The sequence below is a fragment of the Anas platyrhynchos genome, chromosome 16, assembly GCF_047663525.1.
Source record: "Anas platyrhynchos isolate ZD024472 breed Pekin duck chromosome 16, IASCAAS_PekinDuck_T2T, whole genome shotgun sequence".
Taxonomy (NCBI): domain Eukaryota; kingdom Metazoa; phylum Chordata; class Aves; order Anseriformes; family Anatidae; genus Anas; species Anas platyrhynchos.
In genome coordinates, this window is record NC_092602.1 from 12,246,968 (window position 1) to 12,270,297 (window position 23,330).

At 44.6% G+C, this 23,330-nt stretch overlaps 1 protein-coding gene across 3 annotated transcripts in view; it reads left to right on the forward strand.

The window, feature by feature from the left end:
• GALNT9 (polypeptide N-acetylgalactosaminyltransferase 9) overlaps positions 1–23,330 on the forward strand; it is a 429,083-nt gene that overhangs the window by 143,951 nt on the left and 261,802 nt on the right. Inside the window, exon 1 of one of the 3 annotated variants that reach the window (XM_038187422.2) lies at positions 16,503–16,719. The exons of the other annotated variants lie outside the window; for them this stretch is intronic. The gene's annotated coding sequence lies outside the window, so the exon portion shown is untranslated. Of the gene's footprint in view, positions 1–16,502; positions 16,720–23,330 lie in introns of those variants that run through there. 3 annotated transcript variants of the gene reach the window in all.

Here is a 23,330-nt window from a genome sequence, read left to right on the forward strand (position 1 = left end):
GTGCGGACTGCTTAGCCTTAGGAGAGCAGCTGCCCCAGGAGCACACACAGCGCGCTCTGCAAACAGGTTTTAAACAAACCCGCATCTGGCAGGGGGAGAAACAGACAGAGAGCAGATAACAGAGCTCACCGGAGTCTTTGGTGGGTATGTTGGGGGGAGAATGCAGGGCTGCTTTTTTCCCCCAAGGTATTTTGGGATAATGCTATTTCTTTAGATGTGCTATCATTCAGTTTTCTTTAGAACGTGTTTTCATCCTGTCCGATGCTGCTGCCCATGCTGGTAACCTGCTGGCCTCAGCATGTGTTGGACCATACCTGGACAGTGATTTGGGCAGAACTCTGGAGGAAGGACGATTGAAACACCCCAGCAGAAGAAATGTGAGACTCCTGGATTGCAGCAGCAAGCAGTTCCAGGTGGTTCAGGTTAGCCTGGTATGTAAAATCCAAGCTGCTGAATTGCCCAGGCACTGAGGGGGCTGCACTGCTGAGCAGGAAACCTCGGGATGTTCCCAGGAGCCTGTCAGTAATTCTTGCTTCTGAAGTTATTGAACCTCTCTTGTGGTGTTTCTGGCCTTCTGGGTGCTTTCTAGCACTTTGCCTCCCAATCCTGTTGAAACAGGAAAGTAGAAAGATGACTAAAACTTGAAACTTAATTCCAGAGTGTCCTGGCGGTTTGCAGATGTCTCTGAAATGACTTTCCCAGCTGTTAACAGTGTGCTGGCCTTGCCAGAGGGGACCGAAGAGTGGTGCAATTGGTTCCTCACCATTTAGCCTGCATTTTGGTGTTCTTCTGACTTGGAGGGCTTTCAGCCTGAAAATAAATCAATGAAGTCTTTATTTTCATATATAGAGATATTTGAGTGACTGTCTGCTTGCTTGATACAAGACTTTAATTGAGGTGACTTAAGTAATACGAACAGAGAAAGAAATGAGCCAGAGTAAGCCAAAAAACAGCCTAAAACCACGTTTACCAACAGCCTTGACAATCTGAGGCAAAATCTTGCTTGGTTCCTCTGTTGCTGTGCATGCCTTTGGCAGGGATGATTAAAGTCTCTGCTGCTTCCCCTCTAATGCGAACAAAGCCCTTTAGAGCCCTGTTCGAGTTTCCTCTTAGCATCGTATTTGGCTTCCTTTGGGAGTGACCTTTTACTGCCCACAGCCCACCTTCATCCTGTTAGAGGGCCTGCAGAGAGTTACTAAGTTAAACATCATAAATCCCACTATAAATGATTACACAGGGCTTTTCACTAACAATCTTCTGTGGGGATATCAAGCTTGATAGAAGCATAAATCATTTAAAGAACATCTGCCTAATGAGGGGTAACCTGGAACTGCTTCCCTGAGCCCGAGTGTACCAAGGGGAGAAAAACCTTAGGCAGTTGGACTATTTCAGCTAGTGCCTGCTGGATGTGAGTGGTTGATTTCTGTTGTTACATCCATGCCTTGCTGGCCACGTGGGACTTACCTGTGTTCCCTGACAGTGACATTTGTTTTGCCTGCAGCCCATGGTGGCCAAGGCTGGGAAATGTCAGGTTTCCAACTGAGATTGAGAGAAATAAGCTTAGTTTAGTGCCTGGTTACAAAAAGGAAGTCTAACTGTGTGTCTAGACAAAAAGCTCTGCAGAGACAGACAAGACAGAAGAGGAAATCCAAGCAGGTGATTTAGAGGCACGCTGAACAAAGATGTGCCATGATCTAGGAGCTCAGGTTTATGAAATGGTTACAGAACTGGGGAGGCAAATGTGTACTGAGAAGGGAGACATGGTTTCAGAAGTAGGTAGAGAATGCATTCTGGATTTACCTTATCAAGCTTTTGCTTTGAAGTATCGTGGGATGATGCCTTGCTTCTGTTGACATGGGAATATAGGAAGGTGTTGAATGCAGGTCTCATAGTCAATGCAATGACTGCATTAGTCAAGGAAAGAACAAGATGAATGTGTGGGATGGGGTGCAATAAACTTAAAGATCAAAACATGACTAGCTGTCAAGGGAATTGTTGGTAAATGCAAAGGGTAAGTTTTATAAGACATTTTGATGAGTTCCTTGGGACTCTTTCAGGCTGAATCAGGGCTAACAAGTCTGGAGATGATCCTGTGGGTGAAAAACAAGCTCAGCACCTGAAAAGTCCTTTCTGTCGCTTCATTAGGTGTTCTGGTAAAAGTTTGAGTTTCCTGTTGTCAGTCATAGTTACACTAACCTGTGACTTTGACTGTCTGAAAGATACCTGAGGGCAGACTGGCTGGGGGAAGGATCAGTGGATGAGGAGTAACAAATGGAAGTTTTTCCTTTTAAAATCCCTGGATCATCGGGTGTTGTGGTTTAATCCGGCTGGCAACGAAACACCACGCAGCCGTTCACTCACCCTCCCCCCTCCCCCTCTGGGATGGGGGAGAGAAATGGGAAAGTGAAGCCTGTGATTTGAGATAAAGACAGTTTATTAAGACAGGAAAATAATAATAACAATAATGATGATAATAGTACTACTACTAATAATATGTACGAAAAAGTGATGCACAATGCAATTGCTCACCACCCGCTGACCGATGCCCAGCCTATCCCTGAGCAGCCGGCCCCCCACCCCAGCTAGCCACCCCTATCTATTGTTTAGCATGATGTCAGATGGTATGGAATACCCCTGTGCCCAGTTTGGGTCACCTGTCCTGGGTCTGTCCCCTCCCAGCTCTTATTGCACCCCCAGCCTGCCCACTGGCAGGACAGAGCGAGAAGCTGAAACGTCCTTGGCTTGGTGTAAGCACTGCTCTGCAACAATTAAAACATCAGGGTGTTATCAGCACTCTTCTCATCCTAAACCTAAACAAAGCACCCTACCAGCTACTAGGAGGAAAATTACCTCTATCCTAACTGAAAACAGGACATCAGGAAAGTTGTAAATAGCTGCAAACAGCAGTACACTTGGAATGCAATTGAATCACTCAAGCAACCCAAATTTGACTTCTAGATGCTTGTAGCAAGTCCCTGTGTTATAGTTTGAAGCTGCTACTCTCTGCTGATAGATTTAGCAAAGAGGTAAGTAGCAATAGGAGCAGGATAATTTTTTAAGTTAATGCTCTTGTCACAGAGAACTGACCATGAGATTTCAGGAAATTCATTGCATCTCTCTATAAATCTTGCTGTATGTGTGGCTTGTTCATCATCTTATGGTGGGGTCATTGTTGGGTGTTACTTCACTCTTTGACCCTCAGAGATGGTGCCCTGGATCTTTCTGCTGTGATTAGAACTGAGACAGGAGGTCAAGAATAGTTCAGTCTTTTCCCTGTGCTGTTAAGGATGAAGTCAATAGGAAGTAAATATTATTGACTGCTTTTTTCATTCAAAAATCAAGATTCATTGAGGTGAATCTGAGGTCAATAGAAGCTCTCAAGAGGGAGGATACCGATAAATCATGACACTGAATAAAACAATATTTGTAATGCAGCTAATTTTGGATATTGAACACTCTTCGATCTAATGTTCTTATTTTTTTAATTGTCCTGTTAATCAGAATGGTAGATTGTATCATTTAAAAAGACTTTTAGTCTTATTTATGCCAGCTATATATTCTTACCTACAGTGGATTGAGTTTGGCCCTGGTATAAAGGCATAGTATAGCGATTTAACTTGGAAGGGATCTTGGAGTTTACCTGCTTCAACCCCTGCTTGGAGCATTACCAACTTTCAACGGAAGCTCGGTGTTGTTCTGTGTCATGATGATCCCAGCCATGGAAGCTTTGCAGATACTGAACCAAACAGCCCTTTCTCACGGATTGTTCTAATCTCTCTTTAACCCTCAGGCCTAACGGAGCAACCAAGACAGTGTGTGTGAGTAAAAGGATAGGATCAGCTTTTAAAGAAACAAATCTGCCTTTGTTTTGTTGTTACTCTTTGGCCACACACTCGTTCTACCTCTGAGGTTAATAAAATGATGACGAAGCTAGATGGCTACTTCTGAAGGAAACAAGTGAAGAACAAGTTTATGTATACCTGTATCTAGAGCTGTTAAAGCCTCATACTTGAGAAGAATGGGGCTCTAGAATACCTCATTCAGGGCTGTAAAATCTATGAGGAAATATCACACAGTATGTTAACTTAGCACACCACTAACGTCCTGCTGGAAGGTGGAGCATTAACTCTGCCTCTTGGAGCAACGTGAGCCTACGATTTCAGAGTTTTCTGAGGGTTTGAGACAGTAGTTCGAAGATGTCTCATGTTCAACAAGAGCTAGGAATCCTCTCTTGAAAATCATGCCACTTGAATACATTGCATTTGAGGCACCCTAAAGCTAAATAGACTATAAAAGGGTTGACCTCTTTCAAATCAAAGGGAACTTTCTATGCATCTTGATGAAGGGGAATAAGGGTAAGGCTGTAAAATACAGATTACCATGGGGAGGTCTTCTAGCTACTTCTAAATGATTCAGCTTGGATAGTAAAAGCAATGTAGCTGAACTTGCACAGAGTTCAGGTAGGGATAATTACTCTTGATAGGTATATTTGCCTGAATGGAGCTCTTTCTCTACTTGTGTTAAACCTTAACTGGGTGTAATTGGGTTTCTTTATGGCTTTATGCCATGTGAGTGTAAGCAAGGGGGGGATGTTAACTAGGAGATAAGATGCATTTTGGGGAAGGGGACACAAACAGACTGGGGGAGAGGTACAATGCTTGAAATAGAATCCTTGGCAGGTATGAATTTTTTATAGCTTCTTTTTTCTTTAATTGAATAATGCGATATAAATTAGATAGTAATCTCACTAAAGATTTCGCAATTTGTTTTTGGCAGCTTTTCCTTTATTCCTACATACACGTACATGGCCTTGATCAATGTGGCTGTGATCTGTGGTTGAGAACTGTGTACCTTCTCACAGTCCAAACCAGAGTAATTTGATTAGGTCGTCAGCTGGTCTAAATTGCTGATACTTCACTTGGAGTCAGCGGAGTTGCACCAGATCATGCCAGCTGGGAATGTGACCCTCGTTTTTACTCAGTCACATTTCTAACCCTTGCTACACTCTTAAATTCCTGAGCTGAAGCCAGCCATTGCGATAGCTGCAGGGAAGGATTTTCAGCAGCATCCAGCCTTGGCCTAACGCTGTTCCCTCCGCAGTCAGGGGATGTTTATTGGGTTGCTGCAGCCAGCCCAGTCAAATGGGTTGGATTCAATTAGGCTGCTGCTGTAGCACTGAGGATCTAGTCCTCCTCTGAAGTATATCAGTTTCAGTCTGCCGAAACCAGCAGGGTTGGGATGGTTTACAGCTGCCTGAGGATCAGGCCTTGTGTCTGCATGTTGTATTAACAAAACGCGGCTGTGAAATGATTTAAAAAAAAAAAAAAAAAAAAAAAAAAGACACCGCCTTTGCTGTGGGAGTGCATTTTCTTCCCTAGCTGGAAATGGCAGGGTCTGGTTTGGCTTTTGGGGTGGCTCTTGAGAAGCAAGCACCACTGCTCCAAAGGCGTAAAGCATTGCCTGCTGGCTGGTTTCCTGATGGCCTGGCGGGAGTCTGCGCGGCCTTGCCAGGTGCCATCAGAGCTCCTGGGCTGCTCTGTGCACACACGGCAGCTGATGGGCACTTGGTTCGCTACTAAGGAGCATTTCAGCCCTGCTGCAGGTGGTCAGCTGCCCACTGTTGCTTTGTGTTTGTACAAGGGAAAACTGCAGATTGCTTGTTAGGCTGAGATACCTGACTCTCAAACCAGATGTTGCTCTCTAGGCATGCAGTTACTGGTTCTTCTTTTTCTTTCCTTTTTTTTTTTTTTTTTTCTTTTTTCTTTTCATTTGCTAGGGGATATTTGGGATTTGGGTATGTTAGTGCCAGTCACTCAATCAGGAAGGAGGAAGAAGGCATGCCCTTCTGGTAGGCTCTCACTAGGGCATTTGCTGCAGGACTGCCAATTCCAGCAGGGATTTTGAAGAGGAAATCATTATCCAAGCACATCTTCCTCAAATCTGCCTCCTACTGTTGCATGTGAGAGCATCTGAAGGTAGCTGCCAGAGCAGCTGAGGTTCCAAGTGCAGCGCTCCCCACTGGGCTCTTCCTCCGGAGCAAGGCTGGGCCCCTGCTAGGAATTAAGTCAGGAGGTAAGGTGCGTATGTCGACTGCCTTGCCTCTGCTCTTTCAGCTGGCCAAATGGAAATGATTCACCCACTGGTGTGTGCAGAACCCTTGTCCTCCCTCCTACCTGAAGCATTCTGTGGCTTTTACCTCTTCCCCGCCACGCTCTTATCTTCTGCTGCTTGGAGAGCTGGAGGTGCTGGTGCAGCGTTGCCTTTGGCTCAGCAGCCGGGAGATCTGTGTCTGAAAGGGGGTGGCAACATGCCAGCCCCCGTCATGCCTCTTGCGGTGTGAAATCAGAGTGGGTAAATTCCAGCTACTTCAGTGGAAAATGGGAGCGGTTCCTCTGCTGCCAGGGAGGGCCGCTGTTGCCTTAAAAGCACCACCAGCCTCCAAATAATTAGTGGAAAATTTGGTGCGCAGCTATGTATAACACACGCTCATTCCTCTGATACACGTGAATTTGTGTGTGTAACGGGGAATCCCAGCATGCTTGTCTGTTAATAAACCCCGAACTGGTCAGCTTCGTGAGCTGAATCTGTAATGTTTGTACTAATTCAGACTTAGCTAATTCCAGAGGTTCATGTTGTCTATTTTGTTATTATTATCCAGTGCTTCAGACTGGGCACTAATAGCTGATGAAAGCTTTACAACTGCTGAAGCCTTACCCTGGTTTTTAAATTGTTCAATTCTGTGTGAAGTGGGGCAATACGAGAAACCAGGTTAAGCCCTGAGACAAGGGATGCATTAAAGATGCTTTTTTTCTCTGGCCTGGGGTTGGATGTTGAAGCAAGCTGCATCTGGTGTACTGCTTTAGCAATTCTTTGCCTGAAGTGCTGTGTTCCTCACTCCATCAGTTTGGTTCATTTTAGCTTACAGCACACACAGCCTTCTGCCACCGAATCCATGGCACATCTGCTGCAGGAGAAGCGTGCTTGGTTCTGCGCCTTGGCCTGATTCCAGGAGGGTGAAGTAGACCTAGAGGAGAGCCTGGAGTCTCCTCTGGCAAAGAGGAGACTGAAGAGCTGTAATAAACAGTGTGAAAAAGGAAAACTGAACAGGCAACAACCACCTGATGTTTCTTCTAGGATGTGACTTAAGGAGCATCACATGAAACCAACAGATCTGAATTGACCCAGGGCATCCTTCCTCGTGCAGTGCACTGCAGAGCTGTGGCTCACCTTGCCACGAAACGTAAATGGTGAATTCTTGTGTGGCTCAAAAAGCAATTGGATGAATCCAAGGAAGAGATGTCCATTGGGGGCTATTAAATACAAAAGTTTTCATCACCAGGCCATAGCCTGGGGACATGGCTAATATGTTGCGGCAAAAGGGGCTTTGGGGACTGCTCCAATCATTTTGGCTAACTTCATCAGGTATCTGTCAGACCACTGAGAAAGGCTTCCAGTGCCAACCTACATACTGTATCAGCAAGCCACTGCTTCTGCTCCCTTTGCTGCTGCATAAAGGTCACACATAATGATGAAAAATAAATAAATAAGCTAAGAAAACCCCTCTGCCTCCCTCTCAGGTCATTCAGGTTTGAAATAAATCTCTCATCTTTCTATTTCTGAACCCACAGATGACTTAAGCCAAATTGCATTTGGAGCCGTTATCCTCACACTTCTGTTTTATTTATGCTGTCGTGTCTTGTGCTAACACTTTGTGAAATATTTATTTGCTTCTGGTCTCCCACAGCTTAGCTGTGGATTCATGAGGCTCTCGTGTTATGTCTCAATTCTGTGCAGCTGCATTCTGTCAAGAAAGGAGAAAATGAAGACTCGGCTCTGTGTTTTACGTTACAGCAATATACTGCACATCACCATAGCTAATGTCATTCAACAGGTGGAGGTTTGGTTTGCCTGTCAGGTACGTGGCTTGCAAAAGAGCAATGAAATACACACACGGTGGCCAAGCCTTATTGTCTGCTGAACAGCTCTTTTGTATTTGCTTCCCAAGCTGGTCCTTGTGCTTGCCCTACAGGTTGTGGGTAAGTAGCACAAAAGAGTTTGGGAGGGGATAGACATATCCTAAAAAACACCGGTGCAGGATTTAGTGCTTCCAGGGATGAGTTGATTATAAATTTCAGATTCTGTCTTAAAAAAAAAAAAAAAAAAAAAAAAAAAAGTAAGAAAAAAGAAAAAAAAAAGCTGTAAATACCTTTATCTTCTGTTCAGGGCTGAAAGAGTGTGGACAGAGTCGAACCAGTAAGCATCTGAAATGGCTTCCCTAGGCACAGGGCCAGCTTCCCATACCTCGGCGTGGAGGGGAAATGAGCAGCAGCAGCACTCTACCACAGCTCTGCTGCTTGCAAGGCAGGAAGGAGATCTGTGTGCTGGGCTTGTCTCCTCTTCCCACCCTTTGTCAGAACCACCAGTGTCTTGGTTTAAAGTCCTACAAGATCAACTGCATTTGCAGTGTTGGGCTCGAGATATTGGCTGACCAAAGGTACTGAGGTGCAGCTCTGACATTCGGCCAAGCCAGTGAATTCTGCTAGAGAGGAACTGTTCTCATCTCCAGGTCCCAGCTCAAACCCAGACCAGCAGTGGCTGGTTGTCATTTGAGCTAACTTGCTGTTTAGTGATCAGTGTATATTGCGCAAATGATTCTCAGACTGGCTATGGATGGACATGTGTAGTCTGAGAACCACAGACAGGGCTGAGCCCCTTATCTGAGCAGAGTCACCAAGGAGTTAGCTGGCACTGACTGTAAGCTGCCTGCATCTTTAGAAACTGTGTAAATTAGAAAAAATAATAAATATAAGTGCCTGGACGTAGCACACAACGTTGGAGATCTTGCTGTTGCAGACTTAAGGCTGGCAATCTGATGCCATCGCTAGAAAACCTTTCAGAGTCTAAACCCAGTTTTAGATAAATACATTTTTATATATGAACACACGTGTGTGGGAAAAGAGCTGCTAAGCTGCTGTTGCCACTTCTTGCTGAATTATACCAACAAGCTCCTTCTGGTGTTAGCTTTAAGTGACATTTACTGTGTAAATGACACTGACATTCAAGATGAGATGTTGGCTTTTGCAGCGGCTTGCTAATTCCTTGTAGGATATCCCAGGAGGAGATCTTGCAGCAAAGAGCTGCTGCTTTTGCAACAGGTGCTGCTCTGGCCTCCCGTGCTGTTTGCTGTTAGGGAGGAGAGCAAGCAGGCACAGCCTTGTTCTCACTTCAGGGCTCTTTGCTTCCGTTCGTGTCTGTAGGAAACCTGGGGACCATTGACTTGATCGCTGCGTTTCCACAGTCGGCAGCAATGGATGCTGCTTGTGTGTGCAGCAACAAGGCCAGCACGTGCTGGCTCTGTTTGTTAACTGCTTTGTACTCAAGATGGAGTGAAGTTCAATTGATTGTCTTTAAAGGATTGATCGCTTGAGAGATGGGATAAGGGAATGGCATTACCAAAAATTGCTGCACACTGATTGCCCACTGATCCGTTAAAGGATTAAACATTTGTATTAGGTGATGTGTAGCTTTGCCAGAAGAAATTGTTTGTTTGTTTATTCTTTAGCCAGACGAGAAACATTAATAGCTGTGAGCAGAGTTTTTTTGAAGGACAAATTGGAGTCACACGCATAATTCACGCCAAATTTTGGGGAGATCTGGCTGCCGAGCTGCTCTTTATGTATTTCAGAAATCTCTCCTTAGTCTGTATAATCTGTCCATAACCCCTTTTTAATTAGCTTGTCTTTCTGGAAGAAGAGACCAAGAAATCATGTTCAAAGATTATTGCTCTATCTAGCAGCTGCTAGAATAGAGCAGTTAATGCTGCAAAGTCTCTTTCCAGGCCCCAGCAGCATGTCTGGTCTGCGTCCCCCAACTAATTTGGCTGGGGGACCTAAACTTTCCCCAAACTGTTGTTCAAAGCCATTTCTAGCCAGTGATGCTCTGTGCTATAGCACCAGCTGGTCATTTATCCAGATAGCCTAGCTCTGAATTTCTTGGCAGAGCGAAATATTTGAAAGGGAAAGAAATGAGAGGCTGGGGGTGCTACAGAAAACGAATGCCAAGAGCATCTGTGTGCCAAGCGGGAGATAATGGTGCTGCCCTCACTGTCCTCAGCACTCCATCTGCAGTTTGTACCACAGCCATGCTCCTGCTGCTTGGGATCAAGAAGGAAATGTCAATCTCGCAGGCAGTATTTGAAGACAGCCTAAAGTTGTGGAGAGAAAATCAAAGTCTATTTAATGGGAAGCTGAGCTTCTCCAATGGAATCCAGGGTGTGGATGAGAAGCAGCTTTGAGGCTGCTTAGATTATTTTTGCATCTATAATAATAAATTCAACTTGGTGTTGGTAAAATCAAGTGAACGTTGGAGGCGGGAGCCTGAGGGCTTCAACACTTGAGGGAGAATGGGTGGTGTTGGCATGAGGAAACAATTCCCTAAAGCAGGTGGGGGAAAACAGTCCCAGGGGCTGGAGGAGGCTGGGGAAAAAGGGGGACTGGGGAGCTGGTGGCTGGGAAAAATACTGGACTGAGTAGTGGCTGTGTATGGAGCTGAATAGAAAGCAGCTCCCTTTTAACATCCCTCCTGTCTTAGATGAGGGGAGAGGAGAGAAAAGAAGGACCAGTCTTGTGGGGGCGGAGGAAGAGGTTAAGCAGTACTGCTTAAGCAGTAATTTTGTCCTGGCTACTGCCATTACTGCAGCACTGATCTGCTGACATAGGAGCTGTTATGACGACCCCATTTACTGCACCGCAGATGACTGAGAGCCAAGCAGTTGGGTTTTTGCTCGAGCTAATTTAGAGCTAGTGTGGGTGGGTGTGCTACGGCCTCCTGGGCTTTTCTCACACCTGTGGAGCCATGTGCGAAATCTGCCTGCAAGTTATTCCAACTTGCAAAGATGCACTCAGATTTTATAACACTTCTTCTCAGGGTTTGAATGCTGAAGGTCTGAGGTCCATCTCCCTACTTGCCAGCCAAGATATTACGGTCAGTCTATATGAAGTCAGATTCTGTGGTGACAAACCCTTTGAGCAAGGGTCTCTAGGAGCTGCTGGGGTGTTTGGTGTAGTTGCTGACTGTGGTAGGGCCCTGGGGAGCTGGGTCAGATTTGTACCCCAAGTGTTCAGAGGGCATTTTGACATCCTGAAGTGTCAGGCGCAGCAAAACTATAGCTATAGGTCACAAAAGAGTTGTTACTTTTAATATTTTCCTACCATAAAAATAGCAAAGAGGAGACTGGGCACTGTCAGTCACCACCCCAATGGTTGAACAGGCTACTGTCAGGCTGCTCGGGGGGGAAATAAACTCCCCTATATCCTTGCTCTCAGCAAGTCCTTTAAAACATCACCACATCCTAAGCACATGAGCTAGGAAAAACAGCTGCCTTCCCTACTCCTTCTCTGTCTGATGAGGTTAATAATAACTTTGAATGCATATGTACAGCATTAGCTTTCATGGTAACATGCATAATTCAAATCCCCCAAAGAACAGTAGAGCTTTGAGGAAGCAAACTTCCTTAATGTACTGGGCAAGGATCCAGCTTTTACCAGCTGTTGAGGGTTGATGTACAATTTTTGGTTAAGTGAATAATTTATCATGGATATTATCTGTAGTGTATCACATCCCGACAGTTTGTAGGCCTGTGCATATGGCTCTTGAGATGCCACAACACTGCCATATGCTTCATGGCCCATTACCACTTCAAACTCCCTTAAGATGTTTTTCCCCTATGTTAAGCATGTTAGAAGTACAGTGGGACCACTGCCTCGATGCAAATGCTGGATGGATGCTTTTTTCTATACTAAAAAAAAAAAAATAATAAATAAAAAGGAGAAAAAAAGACTTGCTATTCAGAATGTCCCCAGCCTTATTTGCCTGTGAAATACACTGCCTGGTGCTCCATGATGCAGACGTGCATTATAAATCCTGCAGCACACCTGCCCTGCTCTCATCCCCAGCTACCACTTGTAACGTGTTCATGTTTTGTGGTGACAAACCTACTTACTGTAGCTACAGCCTACTGTCTGTATAAATCAGGGCCGCTTTAATCAGGCAGTGAGGCTGCTCTGCCGCCTGCGTTCACAGCACCAAAGCAGAATGGGAACTCCCTGACAGCTTCTGCGAGAGGTATGTGATTCTGTGTCCCAAATTCCTTCTGCAGATGTCCCGTTTCTCAGGCAGGAATACAGTGCTTGGAGCTGTCGTTAAGACTTCTGGCAGTCACAAATTGAAGCTCAGCAGGTCAGCCCCATCTCGTCCACCTGTGGCTGCGGCACTGGTTTGCAGTGCTTCAGCTTGGAGGGAAGGATGGGGGAGATGTGAGCGGCTCCACGCTGGCCTGGGTCTGTGCGAGCTGACACTGCTGTGACTGGTGGAGGAAGGCTCAGAACAGAGGGAATGTGCTGCCTTAGGAAACTGTGATGTCCTGGCGAGCCAAGATCTTTGGACCCTCTTAGTTAAGGTGTTAAGTATCCAGATGCACTTTTTTTTTTTTTTTTTTTTGTAATTAAAAAAGCTTTTTTTTTGCTGTGTTCTTGTTGTGGAGAGAAGGAATGCTGAAGCTGAAGAACTCAGTTTGTGTAGCAGCTACAGTGCAAGAGAGGGAGAAAACATCTGGGTGGTTGCTCAAGTTGATTGCTTATAGAGGAAGCAACTTCACATAAAAAAGACTCAGTCAAGACAGAACACAAGCAGCTGCTTAGCTGTGATTATAGCCGTGTGTCCATCGTAAGGACCAGTGAAGGTTTTTCAGCTAAAGAATGTGCTGCTTATAAGTTCAGTGCCCTCGTGTCCTAAAGAAATACCTTTCTTCAGCTGCATCTTGAACTTCTGTGTGGTGTTACTGGTCAGCGGTCACCAGGCCGATGGCTGTAGCTTTGCAGCAACTCAAACAATCCCTGCAGGAGTACGCTTCTTGACTTTGACAATGCCTCAGGAGAGAAAGTGCTTCTAAGAATGGGAGCCATCACTGATGCTGGATAAATTATTTCCAATTCAATGTTACACGCATTTTTCCTTCAGAAAGAAAATACTGTCTTTTCAAACAGATTGTTTTTAAGATACATTTATTGCTCTCCAGTTCTTTCCTTGTGTAAAGATTGTGTGCGGCTTTCTCTTCTGAGTGCTGCAGTCATGTTGCTCTGGTTGCCTGACATGCTATTTTTTTTCCTGTTTCCTTCTTGGATTAGAATTTTTATACTTTCACACTTTTTTTTTTTTTTCTTTCTCCTTAGTGTGAATATTGATCTCTAAAGCATTGCTTTGTCATGCTTAAACATTGGAGATCTCATGGGTATTGTGCTCCAGTCACCCCAAATCCATCATGTTTGCACTGACCATCACATCTGCTGACCTGCTGAGAACAGACACCCCTGAGTCCTGCTGGCAATGGGAATTTTCCTCCTTCCACACCTGTGGTGAGGGGAAGGCAGCCTCTTGCTCATGTTGATTATTTCTCTCCCTTCAAAATGATGCAGGGAGAGATGTGGAGGGTTGTGGTCAGCTCACTCCTGCTAGGCTACAGAAAGGCAACGGGTCCAGAGGAACTGACCCCAACTGGAGGAGCTGGCAGACATCTCTGCTGGGAGATGGGACTGGTTCTGAGGGCACAGCCCCCTCCCTAAAAGAACCAGTTGTGGATAAATTGCAAGGTGAGGAGCTGGGTTAGCCCTGCTAGGGTTGAAATCTGTGGTTGGCTGAGAGCTGGTCATGTCCAAGCTGCTGCTCGGACCAGGACAAGGCTGTGACAAGGAGCAGTGACCTTTCCTGGCTGGGATCAGCTCGGCGAGTGCACTGCTCCATGGCAAAATGTGGTGCTAGCGAGGGAATGTGCAGCCAGTGCATTGATTAATCAACTTCCAAAGGGATCTGCTCAAGCATCCCATTAACCTCATGGCTAAACATGCAAGTGTCTGTGTGTACACTCGTTAAGTGGCTGTCCATAGCCCTGGAGCTGGAATAGTGCCTTCTGGATTTCTAAGTTTTTATGTCCTTGTGGTCTAGATTCATTTACTCTGCTGCTTTATGCCTCTCAGTTCCACCCATCATACTTTTGTCTTCTCCCAGGTAAATATATATATGTTTTCCTTTTTCATAATTTGTCATAGTCCTTCTACATTGAGCTCCATATGTTGAACCTTTACCTAGTGCCTGCATTTAACAGAGAGGTTTGGAAGTATCTATTCTGTAAAAGGATTTTGTAATAGGGTCAGTGGTGTGATCCATCTCCACCAGTTTCCTTAAATAGGACCTCCAGAAACATCATCTCATTTTACACCTCTAGCTTTGGCGAATGGAAGATAAACACTCCACCCCTCCAAAAAAAGTCACACAGGAAGGTATTGCTTTCTTCTGGTATTTCTGGAGGGATTAAACAATGCTAAGGATAGGATCAATATTTAAACAAGCAGTCCTTGAAGCCAGGGCTCCTTTTAAAATTATCACACACTGAGCTGAATTATGAGCAGACCAGTTCCCATTTTGTACAGGGAGAATTTAGCATGTCTTCTCCCATAAGCATTATGCTCAATATATTCTTTTGGAACCATCATATCAAATTAAGATGTAAAATGACAGCAAGGCTTTCATTCTTTGTGGCAACTGGCATAACAGCTAGAGGAAAAAAAACAATTGCTTCCACTGAAAGTCCAAGAATGACATCTAGTGGCTTCAGGTGAGACTCTGGTGAGTATCTTTTAAAGCAATGCATCAGGATTTTTGTTTGCTCTTGTGACACGTTATGCCAGGTATCCAAGATCTAAATTTGAATTGCTCTCACTCAGCCATTAAAAATATATATATAAATAAATTAAGAAGCAAAAACAAAACAAAACAAAACCCACAACATCAACAACAACAAAAAACATGCAAGTTCAATGCTTGTTCTTGAGGTTTTCTCTGCTGCTCGTTTCAGTGATCACAGCTTCATTTCAGTAAATCTCATGTAAGCTTAGACACACTTTTTGCACTGTGGCTAAATGAATGCCATCTGTACCATAAAGCTAAACAAACAGTTGTGTTTTCTTTAGTTTCTTTAAATCCAAAAGAAAGCAAAGACAAAAAACATAGATTTTTTTTTTTTTTTCCAGCACAGATGTATCTGATAAGACTAGAAAAAGTAAGAGACAGAAGAGCCCATACACAGTGGGATGAGTGTATAGGCACCTGTTTGGCATGTTCTGGTTGCCTTCAAACTCAACAAGGTGAAACTTTACCTAAAGTTATTTTAAAGGTAATATTTTTTAACTTTATACAGAGTAATGACAAGAGCAATTTTGCAGGACACAGAGATGTGGAGCAGTGTATTCAGTGCATCTTTGTGGTTGAGGACAGTCAATAACTTGGCAGTAAGCAGCTGTAGCATTTAAAAGGAGGGTTTGTAAAAGCAGATCAAGATGTTTGAGAGTGTTCTGATGTTCTCTATGTACAGTGGAGACTGATAAACTCTCTGAGGACAACGACTTGCCTCTGATGTTCATGCATCTTAAAAGCCCATAGGATCAGATGAAGGTAGTATAATATATTCATCATAGCAAGCTTGATGATGATCCTGATATGGCACAGCTAATCTTGGCTGTTTAATTTGTTACACACATCTGTGTTGGAATTAAGACTCCCCTTACGCTGCTGAACTAGCAAATATAGCTCTGTCTTCTGCTGGGAATGAAGAATTTGAAGGCTTGTTAGCAATTGGTTGCACTTCCCCTTTTTTTGGGGGGAGGGAACAGACACCTGCTTTAAACATGGAGCGTGTATGTGGCTGTAATACCATATGATGATATAAATAGTTCCTGATATAAATGCTCAAGCTTCCTTTATTAAGGGAGAGTTTAAATTGATAAAAGTGGTGTCCTTTTATCTTTTTACCCAGCAGGCAGCAAATGAGGTGGGTTAATATCTTTGGAGTAGGAACTGTTACAAAGGGAAATTTTGATCGGGGTATAAATCTGAAAGGAAAGGACTGATAGAAAAATGATTGGGAACGTGGAGGGGGGGAGAACAACACACAAAAAAAGCACACCAGGTAGACATCTTGGCAGCAGAGACTCAGCTTTTAAATAGGAGCTTGGTGCAGAATATCAGAGACTAATAAGTGCTTTAACTTCCAAAGGACACTCACAGTCCTAGCACCATCCTCATTCAGACTCCAAAGGCTGCCCAGAGGGATTGCAAAAGGACAAATAAATAAATAAATAAATAATCTACCCCAAATTCCCCAAACACACACAAAACAACAAAAACCTGCAAATTCATTTCTTTGCTCTTGCAGCCCTCACCCAAAACAAGGGAGGCAACCACACTACTCAGTGTCCTTTGGAAGGACAGTCTGAAGCTTAGTGGCACAAAGGCACCGCCTGGTGACAATGTTGGCTTTGGAATTGAGAAGCAAATTGAAGGAAGGCAGGAGAGTTGAGCTGGAGGAATTCAAGTTGGAGAACAGCTGATGAACTTAGTGATGAACATCCAGAAATAAATTTGGATGTGGATCTAAGCACTGCAACCCAGGAGTAGCTGACTTGGTTGCAGCACTTCGAGGCTTGGCAGCTTTTGCTGCTTTCTCCCCAGAGAGAGAACGGGGAATTTAAGAATGGATTAATGTCACCATTTAGAAAAGTTTCTTTGAGGTTTTGTTAGGAAGTTTTATTTTGAAGAGAGCAGTAGTGTTAACTTGGGATCTCTAATTTTTGTGTAGTGGACAAGCTTCAAATAACTGCATGCTTCCAGGTATGAGTGTTTTATTTATTTATTTATTTCCAGCCTGAACTCTTCGCTTTTTGCTGAGCAGAGACTTTTCAGTGGTTGCCGGACAGAAACACAAGCCTCTAGCAGGGGAGGTTATGTTGGGGTGGGGGCAGCTCTGTCCCTGGCAGCCCGGCCACCTGGGACTGGAGCCCAAGGAGCAGTGGGGACCCCCGAGGGGACTGAGCTTGGTTTCTCAGGGGTCTGGTGCCGAATGAGAGGAGGGTTTCCTTTCGTCCCAACCCAAATCAGAGGCTTGGGGCTGTGGGGAGCTGCTCCAGCCTCTAGGTGGCAGGGCTGCCCTACAGACGAGGGCTGAGTTTTGGGCGCCTGCACCCGCAGGGGGGCGAGCGGGCTCCGCCAGCGGTGTCTGCTTCAGCTTCTGGCCTTAGTTTTATTTTCCCTCTGGAATGAGAAGTAATTTTCAGAGCATATGTTAAACAGAAGGGTCCTTGTTTTCAGTTTATTCATTCTGGGTTTCATCTGGGGTGTTATGCTTGCAGCACTTCTGAAAAGCGGTGGGGATAGGGAAGCTGTGGCACCGGCACTGAGGATATGTATTTTGGGTGCCTTCGTTGACTTTAATTATACCAGGTGTCTGAGTCATGAAAACTTGTTTGGAATTAATACTCATTTCAAAGCTAAAAACCATACCTGGTCCACCGGAGAGCGGCTCTGTGTTGGCAGGATGCTGCTGTAGGCGAAGGGCCACCTCTTCCCTGGGCTGCCCCTTGGAACTCAGTGGTGAGGCCGTGCTTTCTGCAGGACACCTTCCAGAGCGGTTGTTCTCAAAAAGTGAATATGGAAACCTTGTTTCCCAGCCTTCACAGACATTTAGCTTGAACTCTAGTCTTTGTAAACCTCTGGGTTCCCTGTAGATTTCAAATGAAAATGAATAATTCTCTACACAACTGTCCAGTATAGCAACAGAGCTCAGTTAATTTCTGTGGGAGGAAGATTTGCATCCCAAGACTCATGCTCTTCTGAAAGCTCCCAAGCAAACGGAGCTTTCCTGAAGCCTGAGCTGTTTGGCCTACAACCATAACTCTTTCTATTTTGAGTTTCCTTATCATTCCCTGGTGAACAGCATCAAAATCATTTGGATTTCTAAAACATTTGTGTGGAAATCTACAGTACTTTTTATATCTTCTAAAAAGAGTCCTCTTTGCTCATGCAGAATCAAGGATACGCTCACTTTCCCAGTGGAAAACAAGTAGTTTGTAACCTATTTGTTTAACCTAATTGGTGTTAGGGATGAAACAAAGCCCCACAAGAGCTAAACCCCAGAGGACTATGGTAGGGTAACCTAGATGGAGTCTGGACCCCAGGACAAGGCTGCCATGGGGTGTGGCTTTGGGTTTTGGAATACCCTGCTTCAGTTCCCTGTTCCTCAGCAAAGGTTCCACTGTCCCAGAAACATCAGCAAACGCTGCTGTGTTTGTGCTTACACAAGGTGAAACCCAGTTTCCCTGGCAAAGCTCTGTAAGCAGGCTGAGGAGTTCAACCATGCTGCATGAAATCCACTTAAAAGCTACTGTGGCCAAACTGAGTTGAATGCAAATTGCAGGGAACTGTTCTCAGACATGTTTGCTCAGCTCTTTGTGCTTTGTATCACAGCATGCTTCTACTATATAACGACAGATTGCTTTTGCTACATAGCTCTTTCTTCATGGTGGTTGAGAGCCCTCCATTGTCTCCTTCTGGTGGGCAAGTACCAGCATCACTGCAGTTTGTTATTGCAGCTAAACAAGGGGTTGGTTTTTCCTATTGGACTACTTGATAACTATCCATGGGAATAGTCTTCTAAACACTCCTGGTACTTTGTGACAAAATGTCTAATGCCAAATTTTCCCTCCTGAACATAAGTGTGGTTCAAGTCAGGATGCCTCAACTGTTACAGAAGTAATACTCCAGAAAAATATTCCTGCTCATCTTGAGAAGAGTACAGTGCTTTTGGGTGCTTTAATGCAACTTACAGGTAGCATAAGCACCAGCAAGTTGTAAGAGGGCTGGAAAATACCCTATATACAAATGAAATCCAGGACTTGACATTGCAGAGATACCTCTGCATTGCAGAGATACCTCTGCAGAAATCTGGCAAGGTTTACTCAAGATATATATATATATATTTAATTATTAGTATGGATTAGAAAGAGTGCTGAGTTTCACAATTTTTTATTTTCCTCTATATACTCACAACTAGTCTAGATAACATGCTGATTAACATGGAATGATGAAAAGCAAGCTTGAGCAGAACAGTGCTTCCAGGGTATCCGCTGAAAGGACTTCCCTTCAGCATCAGCCAGATGGACGGAGTGGATGGCACAACTCAGACTCGTAAACAAACTCAGCTCCATCTGGCTTAGAGATGAATTTCATTCCCAGCAATGTAATTCTCGCATCAACTTCCCTCTACATAATCCATCTTTCCCTCACGTGTGCACACAGTCTTTTTGTCATTGACTTGTAAATAGAAAGGCTTGCTGTGAAGCTAGAAAGCACCGTGCTTTCCTGCTCTTCCCGATTGTCCTTTCCCTGCCTTCCTGCAAGTAAAGGCAGAGTTTTGTGCTCGAACAGAGCATTTCCCACTTCCCAGAAAGGTGTGCAGGGGAAGAAGAAGTGGCTAAGTCAAACTCCTTGCACTTTAAAGCATTTTGCTTTGCAGATTTTTTTATTACCTTTTTTGCAGTTCACAGTAGCCTGACTTTGGAAATCTTATTTAAGATGTTGTTTTTTTCTTTTATCCATCATTTAATGTTCTGCTACAGGAAGATTAACTTGAGCTGAGCAAAACCTGGTTTTGCAGGGTGTGCTGGACATTTTGCTGCTCTTGGTACTAGATGGGAAAGCAATGCAAACGTGGCTTTCTATCCAGTATGTCTCTGCTTCTTGCAAGGGCTGATGTATGAAGCTGCGAACTGGCAGCAGACAGAGTTATACCCTTTCCTTTAGGTGATTTGGAGCTGCTGCGTCTATCCCATGTCTCTTATGGAGACATTTTGTGCAAAAAGAGACCTGAGAGAGCCAAGGTGGCTTGGTAGGCCCTTGTGGGAGTGTCCCTGACCCAGTGGTCAGGAACTGACAGTGATCAGTCCATCTCTGTGCCAGCACGTTTCTCCTAGCCCCCCCTGCTCTTTGGCTGCCCTCTCTTGCAGTTCCCTTCCTGCAAGCTGCCAGTGTAGGGACTTGTGCAAGAGTTTGGAAAACCATCTCCACCATGATTAGTCAAGTCAGTTTAAACATAAGAATAAAAATCACGTTGATGTTGAAGTCCAAGTTAAAAAGTATTTGCTTAAACAGACATAAGTAGGGTGGGCAGTGCGAAGGAGCCTGGGGGTAGATTGTGCACAATTAACTTTTCCAGCCAGTACAGCCATCACCCCAATGGGGTGCCTAAACCTCAAAAGACAGAAAAGCCATCCTTACTTCAGTACATCTGGTCCTAGCTGTGTTGTTTTCCTCCTTCAGGGCTTGTACTTAACTATCTTATTTCATGTAGCCTCTTTCTACCTTGTTGTTCTCATGCCTTGTTCTTTTTTTTTTTTTTTTGTCTTCCCCTCCAGCAATAAGTATTTACCCCCCATTTGGCTGAGAGCACAGTCTGGGCATGCTGGAACTCATGTCAAACTTCTGAAGTGCCACTGGTAAAGCAGCTCTGGCATTATGACAGAATGACTCGCATCTGTCTGTGGCTATGTGGTCTTTTAATTATCCTGGCTAACATATTCCTTGGGAGTGACTTGTTCTGCCTGCAGCAAGGTTAAAAATTATTGGTATCTTCTCTTTAAACAGCAGATTCCAAAAAGGAGAAAGCAACACAAATGTGCTGTTATGACCTTAGCGTCTCAGCTCACATCCTGGATACATTAAATAATGCCCTGGTCTAACTCAGTGTGCATTTAATGAAATGCCATGTAAATTATTTAAGATTGATTTTAATTAAAGCCAGACCTCTGACAAGGCAAAAGTCAGATATATTGTGTTAGCTAGATGGAAGCTACTTGCAGATTCATTGCTGTCTCTTTGTGCTATACCTGTTTGTGTAATTCAGCCCTTCTGCATCCTCTTGGGAGAATGAAACAGTGTAGAGTTCATGCTTAATTTGTTCCTAAGCCTTGTTGTGTTCTTTCTGAAGTCAACAGGAGCTCTGTCCCTGGTTTCAGTAGGCTGGTGCTTGTGGCTGCCTTCCCTGCAACGCCTGCTGTTTGCTGGTGGGAGAGGCCTTGCCTGTTGCTACCCCTCTGCCATTCCTGCTCCATATATTTTTTACTGTTGGTTTGCTTCCCTTGATGCATTCCTTTATTTCTCTAATAATGCTTCTATGTTCTCTACCTCTATTTCAGGACAGAGATTCTCAATTTTTGCAAGAGCCAACAGGTCTACTTCTTTCAGCATGAGTGGGAATACTTGGAGGAGAAATGCTGTCTCATTGTATCTGTATTTGTAGGAGAATTGACTCTGGATTTGTTTCTCTCCTTACATGTCAACACCCATGTCCCCACCAGAAAATAATTTAGGAGCTTTGTTTCCAGACAGTTCACTCCGGCAAACTTGATGGAAAGATTGGTGTTAGTTACCGGCAAATCAGGGCTTTGGTGTTAGAATCAGGAACAGCTCTGGACATTTATCCTCTTGGCAGTGCTTTGCTCCTGAGTGGATGCAGTGATGGCTTCAAGTTGGCAGAAGTAAAAGATCCCACGTTGCCTGCACCAGCATCTCCTGCAGGGCTCCATGCTGTAGGGACTTGTGTGTAGCCTTCAGCCCTCTGTGAAGTTTCCAAGCAGCTACAGGAAGAGGACTGGGGCCGTGCCTGTTGGTTCCATGATTCACTGCATGGAGAAACCAGCATCTCACCCCACTGCTGATGCTTGCTGCATCCACTGTCTTCTTTTTAAATATTGCAGGGAAATTTCTTCTTACAGTGACCTGACAGAATCAGTCACTGTGTTTGGAGGAGTAATATATATATTTATATAAAATAGAGAACAGCATTTCAGTTCAGAGCTTAACATAAATAATACATCAGGTTTCCTGGCTAAGCTGTGGCTTGCCATCATGCTGAGGCACAAATGTAAGGGGGGGGACCCCATTATACAGAGCTCAGCAGGCTTCCATCTTGTTACTTATACATAAACTGAGGGCAGCGTGCCCCTCTGCTCGCATTATGAGGTGATTAGCATGTTGTTTAACATCAATTATGCATGTTCCATGTTTACAGACATGTTAAATTATGCAAGCTGTAGTCTTTAGACTTTTTATTTAATTTGTTAAAAGAAAAAAAAAAGACAAAGCAAAAGTTCAAAAGTTTCAGTTGATGGTCTTGTCTCCCTTCTCTATCCGCACCCTCTTTTTGCTTTCTGGGCCACGTAAGTAAATGAGGTGCTTCCCAGCCTGTCCCCACATTTCCCTGCCTCTCAGGGATGTGTGGCTGATGGCACCCCAGGGGGCTGGTCGTAGCTGCAGAGCAGGCGTATGGAAAACCTGTCTCTTTGCAGAGTAAAGGCTCTGTGGCTGCTCTTGCGTACTTTTCCTTACAGCAGTGGTTGGCCAAAAGAAATCAGTGAGTGTGAGTGGAAGCAGAAATGCTTCCCGCACACCACTTGCCTTGAGTATCAGACCCAAAGCAGCTTCCGTGCTCTCTGGGCAGGTGAATGCAGCGTTCCCAGCACTTGAACTTAAACCGGGCCTCGAGCACCATGCCGTATTTAACGACCTAGTTAGTCCCTGTACTGGAGGAGGCCTTTTTACAAGTACTCTTGTCCAAAAGTGCCAAAATGTCCTGTGTTCAATGACACTTCAACCTTGTGCACAGGCCTGCTGAAGTGGGGTCGGGAACCTGACCCACCCAGCCTCAGAGGCCAGGGACTCAAATTTTGAGCTGCTGTGCATGTTTCCCTCAGGAATAAAGTACATTTGCTGGTGTTTCTGAACAGTATTTCATCCCCAGGGAAGGGAACGGTTGCTTCCAAAAAAAAATTTGCTGGCTTTGAAATTCACAGAAGGAATATTTGTTTGTTTCTTTCATCTGTCTACTTCAACCGATTCTCTGTTAATGCTTACAAAGACAGGTTTGGGAAGCCACGGGTGAGGGGAAATGCTGTGTCTGGAAGAATCCATCCTACATGGCTTCACATGGTCATAAAGCAAAAAATACTGCCCAAGTTTAAGACCTGCAGTAAAAATCACAAGCTACAGCTATGCTGTGCTGTAAGAAAAGAGCAGGAAGGCATGCTGGGGGTTGTAGGTCCCGGCAATAACAGCAGCTTAGTGAGGTGAAATTCCCAGGTGAGGACCTAAGAAAAGAAACACACCCTCAGTTATGAAAAATCAACAAAGGGGAGGGGGGGAGAGACACAAAATCTGGTGATGTGTTTTAACCCTTAGTATGCAAGCATCTGGGATGCAGTGCCTGCACCCTGCTCTGTGCTGCTGGGGTGATCGTGCACAGTGCTTCCCTGGAAGAAGAGCCTTGTGTGTTTTCTCCTTAAACCCTAGCCAAAGCGGTGAGAGGTGCAATGCTGTCAAGACAGAATGTGTCAGGTTACAGCCGATAACGATGCCTGCTGGGACCAGCACATATCTGGCTCCTGCTCTCA